Source organism: Podarcis erhardii (assembly GCF_964252035.2).
Source record: "Podarcis erhardii genome assembly, chromosome: 5".
Lineage (NCBI taxonomy): Eukaryota > Metazoa > Chordata > Lepidosauria > Squamata > Lacertidae > Podarcis > Podarcis erhardii.
This window is the reverse complement of record NC_138509.1, coordinates 18,602,333-18,619,226: the sequence shown is the minus strand read 5'-3', so window position 1 is coordinate 18,619,226 and position 16,894 is coordinate 18,602,333. Positions and strand designations below refer to the sequence as shown.

The following is a 16,894-nucleotide window of genomic DNA, read 5'->3' as shown; positions in this document are numbered from 1 at the left end:
AGGAGTGGCTGAATGATCCATCTGCACCCATGCAGAGAGACAGAATGAATCTGCCTCCCCAAAGAGCCAGACTGGAAGGAAGAAAATCGAGAGCAGTACATCATGCAGAGACACAGTGGCAACCTCCTTTGTGGGTGAGCATTTGGGGCTCGCTGTATTTCTTTTCCATGGCACCCTAAATGCTCTCTTACGGCACCACAACATACTCCGTCACACAGTTTGGGAACGAATGCTTTGCATTCAAAATGCTCAGACTAGGGGCTGTGATCCAGAAACAACATTCATACCTGCCTTGAAGTTTTTTCAAAGAGCAACAACAAAAATGAAATCCCATCAGGATCAATTCACACTTGTTTATAAGAGATTCAAGGAAAGTCTATAAACCTTTGACTTCTGGCTCCGTGGTCGTTGTTTAGGGAAACTATATGTCAAAAATCCTCTCCAAGTTGAGTTATAAAGCCACGTGCATGGTGAATACCCTTGGTCTCAAGTGGGGCTAGCCTACTTCTGTATTCTCAAGGGCTGTTTTATTCTCTTGACAGAGGTCATGGAGCCAGAATTGCTTTGTTTGTTTTGCTGCATGACTCTGCCTGCCTTGTGACTGCCAGGCTCCATAAGAAACTCAACACTGTCTAGCAGTACTGGAGAACTACATACAGATGTGTGTATTTACATAGAATCGTAGAATTGTAGAGTTACAAGGGACTTCAAGAGTCATCTAGTCCAGTGTTTCCCAGCCTTGGGCCTCGAGCTGTTTTTGGACTACAACTCCCATCATCCCTAGCTAGCAAGACCAGTGGTCAGGGATGATGGGAATTGTAGTTCAAAAACAGCTGGAGGCCCAAGGTTGGGAAACACTGATCTAGACCAACCCCCTGCAATGCAGGAATCTCAGCTAAGGCATCCATGAGAGATGGCCACCCAACCTCCAAGGAAGGAGAGTCCACAACCTCCCGAGGGAGACCATTCCTCTGTTGAACAGCTCTTACTGTTAGAAAGCTTTCCCCGATGTTTAGTCGGAATCTCCTTTCTTGTAACGTGGAGCCATTGGTTTGACTCCAACCCTCCAGAGCAGGAGAAAACAAGCTTGCTCCATCTTCCATGTGACATATTTGAAGATGGCTGTCACATGCGACATGCATGTGACATACAGCACTGTCACATCAAAGTGTGGAATCCTTCTTTGTGGAAAACATGTACTTTCCTTATCAGTGGTTAGCAAACATTTGATCACACCCCAAATTTAATTGTTGTACCTAGAAACATAGGAAGCTGCCTTTACTTAATTCGACCATTGGCCCATCCAGCTAGAACTACCCACTCTGACTGGCAGTGACTGCCTGGAGATTCCGGGAATTGAACTCAGGACATTCTGCATGCAACACTGATGCTCTACCTCTGAGCTTTGGTCCTTCCCAAAGTAAAAACTTGGAGGCACGATCCATTCTTCCAGCTGGCAGTTTGCCATCCATTAAACATTTCCCTAGATCCTGGATTGTAAGGTAATTAAAAAAATTTGGGAAATGATATATAACAAATTGAAGAAAATGTTCCATTTAACATTTGTTTAAAAACCTGAAGCATTTTTATTAGGGACTGTAGGGAAAGATCTGCAAAAAAAGCTGAAAAACAAGAGTTTTAGTAGCACAAGGATGGAAGACTGAAGAAACCCCAACTGAAGAATCATGGCAAGAAAAATTGATGGACTATGCAGAACTGGCAAAACTGACATACAAGCTACGGGACAAGGATAACAGTGACTTTAAAGATGAATGGGAACCCTTTACAAAGTATTTGAAGACGCAACAAAGCGAACTGGATTCTCTGGCTGGTTTTGAATAAACATTTGCAAACTTTTTATTGATAATTATTACTTAAATAGTTTGAGATCTATACAACTATGTAACATGCAGAAAACAGGATTTTTAGAGAAATCAAAGACTGGAACTGAGGGAAGTCGGGGTTGGGGTCGGTGGGTTCTGTGGGGGGAGGGAGGGGGAGGGAGGGAGGAAGGAAAAAAGGGGGAAATAAGGATGATATGTTTCTAGATAATATGTTTCGTTTTAATTTTGAATAAAAAGGTAATTTTAAAAAACCAACCATTTCCCTAGATCCTAAAGTAAATATAATATAAAATTACCAAAGAGTCTTGTGGCACCTTACAGACTTACATGTTTATTAATAATTTTTAATCTTTAAGATGACACGCCCCCTGCTTTTGCTCCAAAAGACTAACACAGCTACTTCTCTGGAAATAATACAAATTGTAGTTCTACGAGCAATTTTCACCCCAAACTTTCTTCTCCATTTTTGAACAGCAGTATCTAAAGACACCCAGGCTTAAACTACACAGTTTTCATAATTCACTACCGAAAGACTGAAAATATATGCCGTCAAATGTCATTGTCAGCTGGACTACCTTAAAAAAAGAGAGAGAAAGTGCCTTCTTGAGATTTCTGTCAGCCCCTGGAGTATTTCTGATATTCAGCCTTTGTTTGTTTTCGTCAATACATCATTGTCTAAAATTTGTAATTCTCTAGCTCACAGCTAGAAAAATCCCCAGTTGCCAGGGTACTGTTTGAAAACAAGAGCATCTTAATTCTTTTCTTTTCATATCAGGAAATCTCTGCTATTACAGATTATTTATTCATGATGGTCTCTCACCTTTTCTGCATTTTATAAATGTTTCGGGTGATATGGAACGTGGGGAATAGTTTAAGCCTAAGAAGGAGGTTCATTTGGCAGGAATCCCACTTTTGAAAAGAAGCCCTTTCCCCCATTTCAGCTTCTGGAAACCTCCCAATTTTACTGTATGCCTGGATCTTTAAAAATAAAAACAGGGAAACTCTCAAGTATCCAGCAGGTCCCAATCCATGGGTGGAAGTTGAGGAAGTGTGTGAAAATTAGCATCCTATAGTGTCACTCTCATTGCCAGTTGGAACATGATTTGAGACTAAGGGTTTCATCCAGTGGCGTAGCGTGGGGGGTGCAGGGGGGGCCGGCCGCACCGGGCGCAACATCTGGGGGTTAGGGAAATCCACAGGTTAGGGGGCGCAAATCCATGGGTTAGGGGGCGCAATTTACTTGCCTTGCCCCGGGTGCTGATAACCCACGCTACGCCACTGGTTTCATCCACCAATAATAACATGCATCTATGATACCTTCCAAGTGGGGTTTATACTGTTGAGATGTGGTCCAATTATAAATACATTGCTTTTGAGTATGGAAGTCCCATGATTAATAGCCAAGTGAAAATGTGAATGCAGCGAGACACGTTTTCTTAGCATTCTGCTGTACTATTGAGTCTTCCTCTTTTTTAAGAGCTACTATCATTTTTGCTGCGAGGTCTCCAGTGCCTATGAAGTTGCATTAAAAATAATAATCGTATCAAGCTTTTCTCAGGATGCAAATTAAAACAGAGCCAAAACCGGGGATGAGTTTCGCATCCATCCATCCACTCCATTTCTTGGGAACTACTTGCAAGTTTATGTCCTTGGGGGAATTTCTGGTTTGTTTTGTTTTTAAGTACAGGTATTGAAGTGCTTCCAGAAACAATAATGGGGCTGGGTCAGAGAGCATGGGCAACGCTGCTTCCTTTGTCCTCCAAGATACCACCATCAAATCTAATTGGCTACATAGGTCTATGATGTCATCACATCTACATAATTCCAGACCTGCTGAGTTAATGCAGTGAAGGCCTTTTATGAAAAAAATAAGACAATGGGAATAACCTTGTGAAGTGAAAGGACATGAAAGAAGGATTTATATCTAGATGTTAGGATAGAGAGGATAAAGAAAACAGGAAAACAGGAAGACAGAATGAGAGATAAGGGAGGTGCTGTGGGATTGGTGGAAGTCAATGTCTTGTTGTTTTAGTGTTTATAATATTAACTTGTAAGATATGGATTTGTTTGTTTTCTTTTCTTTTCTTTTGTTTGTTTGTTTGGTCTTTTTTAGTTTTTGAATGTTGAGTTTTGTGTGCTGTGTATTGTTATCTTTTGATATCTTGTGTGTTTTTGTTGTTGTGTGGAAAATACTAATAAAATTAATTATTAAAAAAAAATAAGGCAATGAAGCAGCAGCATTTTGGAGAACAATGTGAACATTTCATTCTCTCTCTCTCTCTCTCTCTCACACACACACACACACAATCATAGAAGGCAGGAGAGCGCATCTTCTTGCATCCTTCAAAAGGCAACTTTCCCCTAAAAATGCTGACTTCTAAAAAAAAATACAGTACAGCACTAATAAAGATGCAGTGATGGGAAAAGTGTTATATATTGAACTTTGGGCATGCGGTTGTTAAAGGCACCAGACCCTACCTATAAAAGAAACTGTTTCCCCCAACTTTGTCTCCAGTTTTCTTTCATCTCTATCCCATCACAAGCACAGTGAATTTTCAAATCAAGGGAATCCCTAGAGCTAAAACTACCACATTTATTCTCGTTTTTTTACCTAAGGCAAAGAAGATGCTCAAGTATCAGCTCCGATTTGCATCACATTTAGACAAAGTCTTTAAAAACATGCACTTAAATACACTCAAGTCAAGTAATCCAAATTTAAACATCCCAGGGTTCAACTTAGGGACAATTCACACATTACATTTTTTGTATCCACCTAAGGGCAAAACGAGACATTCAGCTGCAAATCTGAGATTGCTGTGCCCATGTTTACCTCATATGCGCAAAGAGAGAGGGGGGACATTTGTGGAGGGTGGAAGGTCCCTTGATTCCCACACACACACACCTTTGGACTATCAGTCCCCACCCAGCCCCCAGATATTTTCCATCTAGTCTCCCTCCCAGTCCCAGTTTTCCTGGTCCTAAGGCCCAGGTAGATTGGCTTGGGTGGGGAGAGTTCCATTTTGCACCCAGGCCTGAGGTTCCACATCCTCGGGTTACATACGCTTCAGGTTACAGACTAACCCAGCTAACCCAGAAATAGTACCTCGGGTTAAGAACTTTGCTTCATGATGAGAACAGAAATCGTGCTCCGGCAGCGCAGCAGCAGCAGGAGGCCCCATTAGCTAAAGTGGTCTTCAGGTTAAGAACAGTTTCAGGTTAAGAACGGACCTCCAAAACAAATTAAGTACTTATCCTGAGGTACCACTGTACAGGTCCTTCAGGCCACTGGCAAATTGCAAGTAGGGGTTTTAAGAGAATTCTGATGGAAATGGGAACAGAAATGGCGGGTGTTTCAGTCTCCAATGATAGGCAATTGATTACAACCTCCTTCCCTTCTGCAGCACTGTGTTTCCTTTGCATTGAAATGAATGGGGTAAATGGAAAGAAGCAGAAGACCCAGCAAAGGAAGAATGTCTACAAAAACTTATGGAATATGCAGAAATGGCGACACTTACCAGAAGAATATGAAATCAAGATAACAAACTTTTTATAAAAGGATGGAAATGCTTTATTGAATATTTACAGTTAAACTGCAAACAGATAAAAACAATGGCAGGATTATCGTAATAACCTGCAAGTTCATAAGAGTATATGTTTAAAGTAAATAATTAAATGAGTAAATTAAATGAATTTGGATATGCAGAATAGATATCAAAAAATTAATTTAAGGAACCTCAGAAAGAGGGAGAAGAAAGTCAAACAGGGAGAGGGAGATAAATAACGTAGTTTGGGGCAGAGGATAAAGTGCAGCAGATAGGAAAGGGAAGCACGAACCACTGCGCTTCTCTTGCAAAACAACGTCCAAGATATTGCATTATATTAAGGCGCCCATTTCATGCACCTGCCCAGGCTATGTCCAAGGCAAGTGCCCATTGCCCAACCATCGCTACAGTGCTAACTGTTGGCTCTGAAATAATGGCATATATTGCAAGAGGAGTGTCGACAAAAGGCGACAAGCTCTGAAATAATAGTGCTGCAGCAGATATTGCATTATAAAACATGTGTCACATCTTCCCGTGCTCACAGTAAGATTTCAAATATTTATAAAGCTTCACCTTTCCCCAGAAGCTTTCTTGCTGCAGACCTGAGTTCATATGTAGGTGAATCATCTCGCTACAGCTAAGCCACAGTGCATGGGCGTTTCATTGTTCTACAAGAAAATGGGTGGTGGAGAAGATAAAACGGTCTTGGAGGAAAGAACCAACCAATAACCACTCCCCATTCCACTTTGAACAGGAGTAAAACCCTAACAAGTGGGAAAACCTGTTTTCCAGCTGGGAAAACCTGTCAGAACAAAAATGTCTTCAACTGTTTCCGGAAAGTGGAGGTGAAACCACAATTCTTTGTCTGAGGGGGATGCTGTCATGGAAGCTTGCAGACAAAAGTGATGAGGGTCAATGCAGCTAAATGGATTAAACAACAGTGTATCCCAATGAGTCTGAAAATAAGCGTGAGGAAAGATGAGGGAAATTGTGCCACACACACACACACACACACACACACAAGCTGAGGAACCCCTGTGAAGCATTTAATTGGAAATGTTCAGCAAGTTTAGGGGTTGTTTTGGGTACGGGGTGTTATTTGTTCAGATGCACAAAATATGGTGATTTTGAGCTGAATAGAAAAAAGAAGAAAATATTCAATAGAAACCTAGTCAAGACAACTCATCTTGGACAGCAAAGTATTTCTTTCATTGTAGCTTCCCACCCTTTATTTTTAATAGACTAAATCCCCCCTCTCCTTATTTCTCCAATGTCACATCAAGGTCTGAGCATGTTCTTTCCCTGCGTGGTGAACACAATATTTGCCAGGGAGCCATAATCTAGCATTCTGAAATGGCAAAGAGAAATACACAACCCTTTTCCACTTGGCTGCATGTATTCCTTTCAGCTTTGCTCTGGAAGGGAGAGAGAAAAGAATTCATTTCTTATGTCAATCTTAGTTTTCCATCTCTCTCAGCAAGCGAATGCTCTTGCACACAATGAATGCCCCACCAGAGATTTCACCTGAGACGAACGACTCACTCCCCGCCCCAACTGAGCTTTCTCTTCCCTTGGGCCTTCTCCTCCCCCCACCACAGACATGAATCCCAGCTCAAGATGTATTTACTTTTTGTGTGCTGGTTTTATACTGCTATAGAGATCTCAAAGGAGAAAGTCAATACTAGATTAAAGATGTGTTGAATCATACGCTGGGTTTACTCATCAGCACCCTGTTTGCTACACACACACACACACACACACACACAAACACACAATCATACAGACATGGAGGCAAGCAGCCTTGAAATCCCCCATTCACCTATTGTATAAGCATAGGAATTCTCCTCTCTTCATTGTGGGGGGATTAATCTTCTTCAATAATATGCTCTCCTTGCTTTCTCTGTCTAGCTATAAATGGGAGATAAACCATTTGGAAGCTGAGGAGAGGTGCCTTTAGGGAATCTGTGACCTCTGTCCTAAGCGAGAGATGGATTTAGGGGAGAAGGACTCATTTGTTCGCACTGGGTACAGAGCCCCGGGGGGTGCTGTAGAAGGTGCCACAACTATGATGTAGAAGGCGAGAGGTGGGCAGCACCAAATATTAGCACCACACAGGGTGCCACTGAAATTTGAGACCCCAATGTCCGCCATTGAAACCAGCCTTGTCCACATCCCCTTTAAGGCAGCCGTTGGTGCCTTTGTGACCTCAGCATGCTGTTACCCCTATCCCCATTCTCATCTCAGGCCTATTTAAAGCACACTTGCAGGGTATATGTCCATCTCAGAACTCAGAAGCAAGCCAGGTTAGAGTTGTGTGTGTTTGTGTGTCTGTGCTTGAAGAGAAGGTTTGTATACTGTATACCCGATGGGTGTGTTGCGTCACAATCCCCTGTGGATTCCTGTTGCTAAGGGCTAGGCTATTAGGTGGTGGGTGGTGGTGGTTGAGGCCCAGAAGAGAGAGAGGCCAAGCATTATGCCGTTCACTTATGAAAGACCATCTCCTTCGCTAGCATCTTGCCAAATGCAAGGTGGTTCTTTTAATGAGATTCAGAAGCAATACAAACACAAGTGAGTAAGAAGATTAAAGATTTTATTCTAAACAGCAAGCATTATATAAATTGCCAAGCAAGCACCTCAATCTGCCACTGGGAAGTCCTCAAGAAGTGGTGAAGTGACCCCGAGATAGTCTCAGGTTGCACGAGCTTCTGAGAGCTATGCCCCAAAACCATTTGATTTATAGAGAGCTAAATTGTTAGCCTACGTGCCTTGCCCAACTAGCTAGTGCAGATTATTAATTAGCTAGCCCCTCTTCCAATACTGCACGTTCCTCCAAACAATGTCTAACATCAAAGAAGGTCAGAAGGCGCCCTGCATTATCGCTTCTTCCTTCCACCAGATTATACATTAAAGGCTGCTCTCAGCCATCAAAAAGTAGAACAAGAGATAGAGGGGAAATAAACAGAAGCAGGAAGAGCTGACCATGTCTGGTCACTTATCTCCTCGAAATACAATTGTCTTCCAGATAGATTGCCCCTACAACTAGACCCTCTCAGACATTTAGATCCTAATTGGGTCCCTCTTGCCAGTTCCATTACCCTCAAGAGTGGAAGCCCCTAAGCTGTGGAATTTCCTTCCCACAGAAGAAGAAAAAGAAGAGGAAGAGTTTGGATTTGATATCCCATTTTATCACTACCTTAAGGAGTCTCAAAGTGGCTAACATTCTCCTTTCCCTTCCTTCCCCACAACAAACACTCTGTGAGGTGAGTGGGGCTGAGAGACTTCAGAGAAGTGTGACTGGCCCAAGGTCACCCAGCAGCTGCATGTGAAGGAGTGGAGACACGAACCCGGTTCACCAGATTACAAGTCTACTGCTCTTAACCACTACACCACACTGGCTCTCCCACAGAGATGTGTGTGGCATCTTCTCTCTCTCTCTCTCTCTCTCTCACACACACACACACACACACACAGAGAGAGAGAGAGAGAGAGAGAGAGAGAGAGAGAACCTATTCTCCTGATTATGAATCATTTTATTTTATTTTTATTTTTATTTTCAGATTGTAAGCTGCCCTGGATCTTATGGTGCAAGTTAATAAGAAATCCAAAGAATATATATGTTTCAGTGGTCTTACATGGGAGAAAATAACGAGTGCAGTTGGGTACACCTCTGGGATGGGAGCTAAGCTACTTCTGGCCTCTTAACAGCATCCCGGGTAGCCCCTTGAAGATGAAGGCTATCTGCATGGTCTCATCATTGTGTTTATGTTTTCCCCTGGTAGTGCTACAGCAAGAGGCAATGTTTCAAACTGGCAGAGAGAGGGAAGGAGAGAGAGAGAGAGAGAGAGAGAGAGAGAGAGAGAGAGAGAGAGAGAGATGTCAATACAGATGCTTGTCCATTTTAACACTACATTGTGCAGGGCTGCAAAAATACCTGGACCACATCGTACCTTTACTCTGGTAAGCGATTAGAGATGCACCTGCTACAACCCTCCATAAACATTTCCCCTTGATTTTCTTTGCTCTCTTCTGCCTCTCTGAAACTGGTATCAATTTTTTTTGTTATGCCGCTTCCAAAATCCATTATATTGAACCATCTGTGAATAACAAGTACAGGATGACCCACTTCTGCTGTATAGCCGTTCTGCTAATTATCTACAAAAATATGGATGGGTTGCCTGCTGTTGAAATTGTTATCAGGCACCAGAAGGTAATTCTCAGTAGTAAGGAGGAAATGGTTGGGAGACATTAAAGAGCCAGCTACTTAAAAACATCTCCGGGTACTTTGTCTTTCAGCAGAGTCTAAAAGGATGCTTGTAACTATGCAAAAGGAGAAGCAGACCTGTGGGCTTGTTGCACCGATGGCTTCATTTTGGAGCCTCTATTTTACACTGCCAAAGACAAACACCCAAAGCAAACTTGCCCACACAAACTGTGGTAATTAAACAATGTTGGTTACCTAAACATGATTCATGAGCAAGTTACATCTAGCTGCTAGGTGAGAAACAATGTGACACCCCCCCTTTCTGTCCTTTATATTTCATAGTATCATAGAATTGTAGAGTTGGAAGGGTCATCTAGTCCAACCCCCTGCAATGCAGGAATCTTTTGCCCAATGTAGGACTCAAACACAGGACCCTGAAATTAAGAGTCTCATGCTCTACCAACTGAGCTAGAACCTATTGCAAAATGTAGCAGTGCCATTCATATAACACTGACATAATATGTAGTAGAAAAGTTATTGAACTACACCTGAAACAATTTCACTTCAGAGATTTCCTTTGAAAATTTGGATACCAAATGTTTTTGTTCAGATTCCTGCATTGCAGGAATCTACGATTTGAAATAGTCTGAACGTCTGTGCATCAACATCTGGTATTCTTATCATGGACTTTGAAAATGTTTGTATTTGTATTTTTTCCTTTATCTTTACAGTGGTACCTCAGTATTTGAAGGTAATCTGTTCCGGAAGACTGTTCGAGTTCTGAAATGTTTGAAAACCGAAAACTCAGTACAGAAGCCTCAAAACGAAAAACTCAATACGGAAAACTCAATATGGAAGCTGTGTGGCATGTTCGACTTCCGATACATTTTTGAAAACTGAAGCATATACTTCTGGGTTTATGCCGTTCGAAAACCGAAATTTTCATCAATGGATACGTTCGAAAACAGGTATTTTGTTTTCTTTATTCATCCTATAATTTTATCTCTTTGTCATTATTATTTAATATTATTCTTTAAAATACCCCATGATATTTGAGTACCTGATATCTGATAGTATTTTACAGTTGGCAAGAAATGGTACTAGTATCTGACAGCATTTGATAGATGATATTTGCTTGGTACCCAACTATATATGGGAACTGGTATTTAATGACATTTAGTGGTTGACAGCATTTGATGATTGGCAGGAAGAAGTATTTAATATTTTAAAAATGAACATGGAATGGTATTAGTATCAGGCAGGAGTTGATAACACACAATGGTATTTAGTATTTGACAGCTTCTGGGACCTCAAGCTGGATGCTGCAAAAACAGATATCAAAGCACTCAAAGTTTTGTTAAAATTTCATATTCTAAATGTGAATCTGAACAATGAATTCAAAATTTCACATTCAGTTGCACATGCTAGAAAGTTTTGGATATCTGTGAATATTGATTTCTGCTCTGTTGGAGCAGAAACAACAGGCTTCAAATCGCTTTGTAACTCAGTGGATGACCTTGAGCCAACCACCATGTCTCAGTCTAACCTGACTCCCAGGGTCACTGTGAGGGTGAACTGGAAATAAGGCATGGCGGTTCTGTTAGCTCTTTATAGGAAGGGTAGACTACAATTGTGATAAAGAGATTCTGTGTGCATACTACTGACATACAAGGCATGACCCTAAGGCTGTGTACATATGACCTTTGTATTCTAGAATTCTTCCAGTGGAAGACTGTGTACTTGTTTTTTCTATCTTGTCCACACACAATCTAGATCCCAGCATATTTTTGGCCCCTGAAAAGCAGTTCTTGAGAAACCAGCTCCGTTCTAAAAATAAAAGCTCGTTGCAGATTGATTCTACATTACCCCACAGTGTGTCTATTTGAAAACAGATGCAAGCAGTCCCGGAAAGGAGCAGTGTATCCACGTGTGCCCAATGGTGTTGTGGGTGGGTGTATATTAAGGTCGCAATCATCGCTTCCTTTTTCATTCACCCAAGGCATGTGCAGGGAGGAAAAGGCATGGATAACACAACCAAGGGGAGGGTTTCAAATGCATATCAAGTCACCGCACCCACCTTTGCCAATGAGCAGGATCTAGAATCAATCTAGATTGAAAGCCGCATGTTGAGGACAAGCACAGATGGAAAAAGCTACCTTTTTGTGCTGCAAGCGGCCAAGTGCATATGCAGCCTAAATTAATCTAACCGGCTTCCACTAAAGAGAGAGCGTACCCGTGAGCAAGCGAGAGAGATAAATGGAATTTAACTAAGGCAAAAAAAATGGAAGAGAATGTGGAGGGGTGCTATTTAGATGAATTACCTGAAGGAATGTCAAAGGAAGTTCAAATAAAAGGAACTTATAGAAGAGCAGCAAAATTTCTCTATCACTCATGTGTGTGCATGTGTGTGTATGTGTGTTTGTGTCACACATGTCAAATCGCCAGACATTACTTAGAGCAAACTCTGATGCCCATTTTGAGCGTCAGAATGGTCCTGCTACGCAAAGAGAGTTCTCAAATAGCAACTGAGAGTGTCCAACTGAGAGTTGTCCCTTCAATCCTTCGCTGAGTATGCAGACGTCTGAGGAGGTGACATTTGTGTTGGGGGTCCTGCTGCTAAACCTGGTGACAGCAATGCTGCCTCCCTTCATTTTGGCGCAGGTGAGGAAAGCAAAAAAGGCACCTGTTAATGTCTGGGAGTGCAAGTCACTGTTTCCACCAACACACAAAAACAGGTTGAAGAAATCACAGAACTGTAGAGCTGGAAGGGAAAATGGGGTCATCTAGTCCAGCCACTTGGCAATGCAAGAATCTTTCGCTCAGGGGTGCAGTATTGAATAAAATATTGTGTGTGAGGGGGTGCTCAAGTAATCAATCACATGATGCAGTGCACGCTCACCATTTGAATGGCAATGCCCATCCACCAGGGTAGCAGCCCCCTCCAAAAAACTATACGGGGGCCGGAGAGGCCCTAACCCCTAGCTGTTGACTCCTATGCTTTTGCTCAAGCCCACAACCCTGAGATTAAACAAGCTGAATGATTTTTTTTCCCCTGAGGGGGTTAGTCCAGCTTTTTTAGCTGTGCGCCGGTCCACGGTCCCTCAGACCATGTGGTGGGCCAGACTATATTTTGAAGGAAAAAAATGAACGAATTCCTATGCCCCACAAATAAACCCAGAGATTCATTTTAAATAAAAGCACACATTCTACTCATGTAAAAACACCAGGCAGGCCCCACAAATAACCCAGAGATGCATTTTAAATAAAAGGACACATTCTACTCATGTAAAAACACCAGGCAGGCCCCACAAATAACCCAGAGGTGCATTTTAAATAAAAGGGCACATTCTGCTCATGTAAAAACACCAGGCAGACCCCACAAATAACCCAGAGATGCATTTTAAATAAAAGGACACATTCTACTCATGTAAAAACATGCTGATTTCCAGACCGTCTGCGGGCCAGGTTGAGAAGGTGATTGGGCCGCATCTGGCTCCTGGGCCTTAGGTTGCCAACCCCTGGGTTAGTCCTACCTTTTGAGCTCAAAATGCCTGTTCCTGAACATTCAGCTCAACTCTGTTTTGAAAATTCACCCTATGCAGCACAAATCTGAAATGGCACAATAACACCACAGGATTAGACCCTGCAAAAGCTCCTATTTCCATAACGGACAAAAGTCCACAAGTCTCTCTCCAAGGCTCCTGCTCCTGCTGCAGTCACAGCATCTCCATTAAGCCTTTTAACTGCAACAGAATCATCACGGAAGCCTCTTTTTTAATGGCTTAATCTCACTAAAATAGGAGTCTCATTCCCACACCTTCTCTTCCCCCCACCTAAATGTTTTAAATGGCAAGGGTTAAAAACAGGCAGTAAAGGATGGAATGCCCTTCCCAGCCATCTATTGCAATCACGAGGCCAGAAGGGCGAGCTTTGGAAGTCCTCGGAAATACAGCAACACATTTAAAAATCTATAACCGGCGATTTAACAAACCGCTAAATAAAGGAGGCATCTGATTATATAAAATTGCCAGGTAGATACCAGGAATGCTATTACAGCTTCCAATCATTTGCAGCCTACGTTTCACTACAATAGCCTCTCCCCCCCCCCTTCCAAATTACTCTTTCAGCACTCATAAGGACAGAAGAACTAAGCCTTGAGTGGATGAGGCAGGAAGAGGGAGAAAGTGTTCCTTATTTGTAATTATCTTCATTATTTTACACCCCATCATATGAAGTGTTTTAGTACCCCAACAATCTCAAAAGGCGTTCTGGTGGACCCCAGTCCAGAGCTCACGGCATTCAGGGGATTCCTCGTTCCCCTTTGAGAAAGGAATTTTCAGCATACACAGAGAAAATTTTATTTCATTTCACTTTTAATTTGTATACTGCCTTCCTATATTACTATGCACAAGGCAGCTTACAAGCTGAAAGAGCAACAGAATAGACAGCAGAGATCACATGCATAATAACAATCTGATCGAATATGCAATAGTCACAAAAGCTTTAAAATAAACACTTATATCAAATAAAGCAATATTCAATAACCCATTAGAATATAATAGTAAACAGTAAAATTAAATATTAAATAATTAAACAGTTTACACATCAGTTACAAGAAATTATTACTAAAATATAATGAATAAAAAGAACAGCTAGTCACAATGCATAAAATGCCACAAAACATACAAAAACATATAAAATGAGGCAAACCTCCCTGCTCATAAAAGAAGGCCCTATATGCAACATGGTTTCTTTAGATAGTGGCCATAGGGCTAGCATAATTGGCAGTCCTTCCAGTAAAAGCCCTTCGTATTTGCTTCTAAGGCTGAGTGAAAGCTCACCCTCCATCTTGTGTGCTCATTCAACATGAGAGCTGTTGTGTATCTGGTTAGTGGCTGCCATTTTAGATTGCTAAGAACATTCCATACTGAAGGGCATTTGGAGGGAAACAAAAATGGGAGTCCTTCTCAGTGAAGAATGCCGCTTTTACCTAAAATGTTCCTTATAATGCGGCACTCAGGGAAAAGCAACTTGGTGGCTACCAGCTTTAAAGAGCCCCAGTAAGTAAACAGAGCTGACTCCCAGGCAAGAGTATTGCAGATATTAATATTGTGCAGCCTGAAGCAACTGGATGCATAAAAACCGACTCTTTTTGAAATAAAACATTGCCCAGACCAATAAGTATTGTTCAAAACTTTACTTGCATAACTTACTTCAAAACAGAGCAAAAACAATAAAAGATTCCTCAAAAAAATTCCATACCGTATCTTGTGCATGTCCAGCACAGGCTCAGCATCTTACAAGAAATAAGTTTACTTCTTCCAGAAATCAAAACTGTTATCTCTCTGTCATTCCAACCTGCATCCTGGAGAGCCATTATCACATCCTTTGTTGTCTCTGTGGCGTCCAGAGAAAGACTTAAAGAGGCAACTTCCTTCAAGATGGAGTTTTACAATTGAATACCCTCAGTGATTTTAGGTTAAACACTCACATGTAAAGAGCAGAGAACAACAGCTAATTATCAACTCAGAGCAACCCATCTAACATTAAGCACTTAACATAAAGCACTTTAACATTAAGCACCATGGATTTCAATGGGATAGGGTTTTGTTTTGTTTTTTGCTTTGGATTATGCCATTTATATGTTATCTGAACACTTTTATAGACAATGCACCATGTGTTTTTTGAGCTATGCAGAATTCTTAATTCTGATGAATGGTTCTATGTAAGTAAAGTGATATGTTGAAACGTATCCTGCAATTTCTCAAAAGTGTTTGTTCCTTAGAAAGAAGCTTTCATTCGTCTTCCTCATTCTTTGGATGTTTTAAAATTTCAGTGGGTGTAGGACTCAGTTTACCATATAATTGTGAGGTGGCTGAGGGGTGTTTTCCCCCCATTAAGCATCTGTGGAGCATTCTGCAGCCTTCCCAGCTGCCTAATCTGAAAAAAACCCATTGCAGGAATTACCTCATTATGTCTTTCCCTAGGTTTTAATTGAAGCTGGGGAAGCCAAGCAGTCTCTCTACTGAGCATCTGAGATCAATATGCCCACTAACTTTGTTTTATGTATGTTTTGTGTATGAATTTCTTTAAAGGTAAAAGTTTTGAAATCCAAAACTTTGCTCAGGAAAAAGGGGTACCAGCCAGGTCAGAAATGGTCCATGTTCTACCCTCTTACATCAAGTTTACTGCCCCAAACCCAGTACTGGTATACGGTGAAACAACTTACATCTACAAATGGTGCCGAATTTACCAGGTTTGCATCTTCTCTGCTGAATAGGGAAAAAACTCCCCTTTCACCTAAGAACACAAATCCAAAATTCCTGGAAATGCAGAAATAAAGTGGGGAAAACAAACATTCTGCAAGCTACTTTACCAGCTGGCCAAAGCAACTGCAACAGCAACAGCCTGGCCATTCCTTGGCACCTAAACAGTGGCTATTTCTTTTTGAAACCATGACATTCTGCTCCAAATGATTGCTTTGCTCAATGCTGAAATCAATTAAGCACAATAAAAGTATATGTCACCCAGGCCAGTAATTTATGTAAGAATAATAAGTGATTAAAATCACTGGGCATTACCTTTCACACACACAGTAGTCGTTGCCAACAGGCAAAAATGATACAATTGAATGCTTTCGTAGGGAAGAGACTGGCTACAAAAAGCTTGCTTCCCCCTCATAATGATGTTTCCACACACGGTGCTAGGTGTAAATGAACTCATTGGCACAGAATTATACAGCAAATCAATTCATCTCATTAGTTGGGGAGATCAGCGAGATGCTTTCAGCTCAGAATAGTTTGGAGAGAAACTGCAGCATTTGAAGGACAGAAGCTACAGGCCTCTGTTTCCAAATAAAATTGTGGATAGTTAACTGCATGGCAGTTATTAATCAGGACACACACACAAACCCACAAGGACTCAAGCATTTTAGTTGTTTTCAGCTGCCCTGATGTTTAAACATATACTACACAAAATCTGGTAGCACACATTCAGTATCTATTCTAGGCTGCACCAACAGAGGTCTAGTGTCCAGATCAAGGGAAATAATGGTACTGCTCTGTTCTGTCTTGGTCAGACCACACCTGGAATACTATGTCCAGTTCTGGGCACCACAATTTACGAAGGATATTGACAAGCCAGAATGTGTGCAGAGGAGGGTGATCAGGATGATCAAGGATCTGGAAACCAAGCCTCATGAGGAACAGTTGAGAGAGTTGGGTATGTTTAGCCTGGTAAAGAGGACACTGAGAGGAGATATAACTGTCTTCAAACATTTAAAGGGCTGTCACTCATTAAGGGTCCTA

At 41.5% G+C, this 16,894-nt stretch overlaps 1 long non-coding RNA gene across 1 annotated transcript; it reads left to right on the top strand.

Moving 5' to 3' along the window:
- Positions 1 to 7,638: 7,638 nt before the first annotated feature.
- On the top strand, positions 7,639 to 10,552 carry LOC309343220. Its single transcript, XR_014157198.1, has 2 exons — positions 7,639 to 7,689; positions 10,319 to 10,552. It is a non-coding gene; the product is annotated as an uncharacterized lncRNA (long non-coding RNA).
- Positions 10,553 to 16,894: the final 6,342 nt, after the last annotated feature.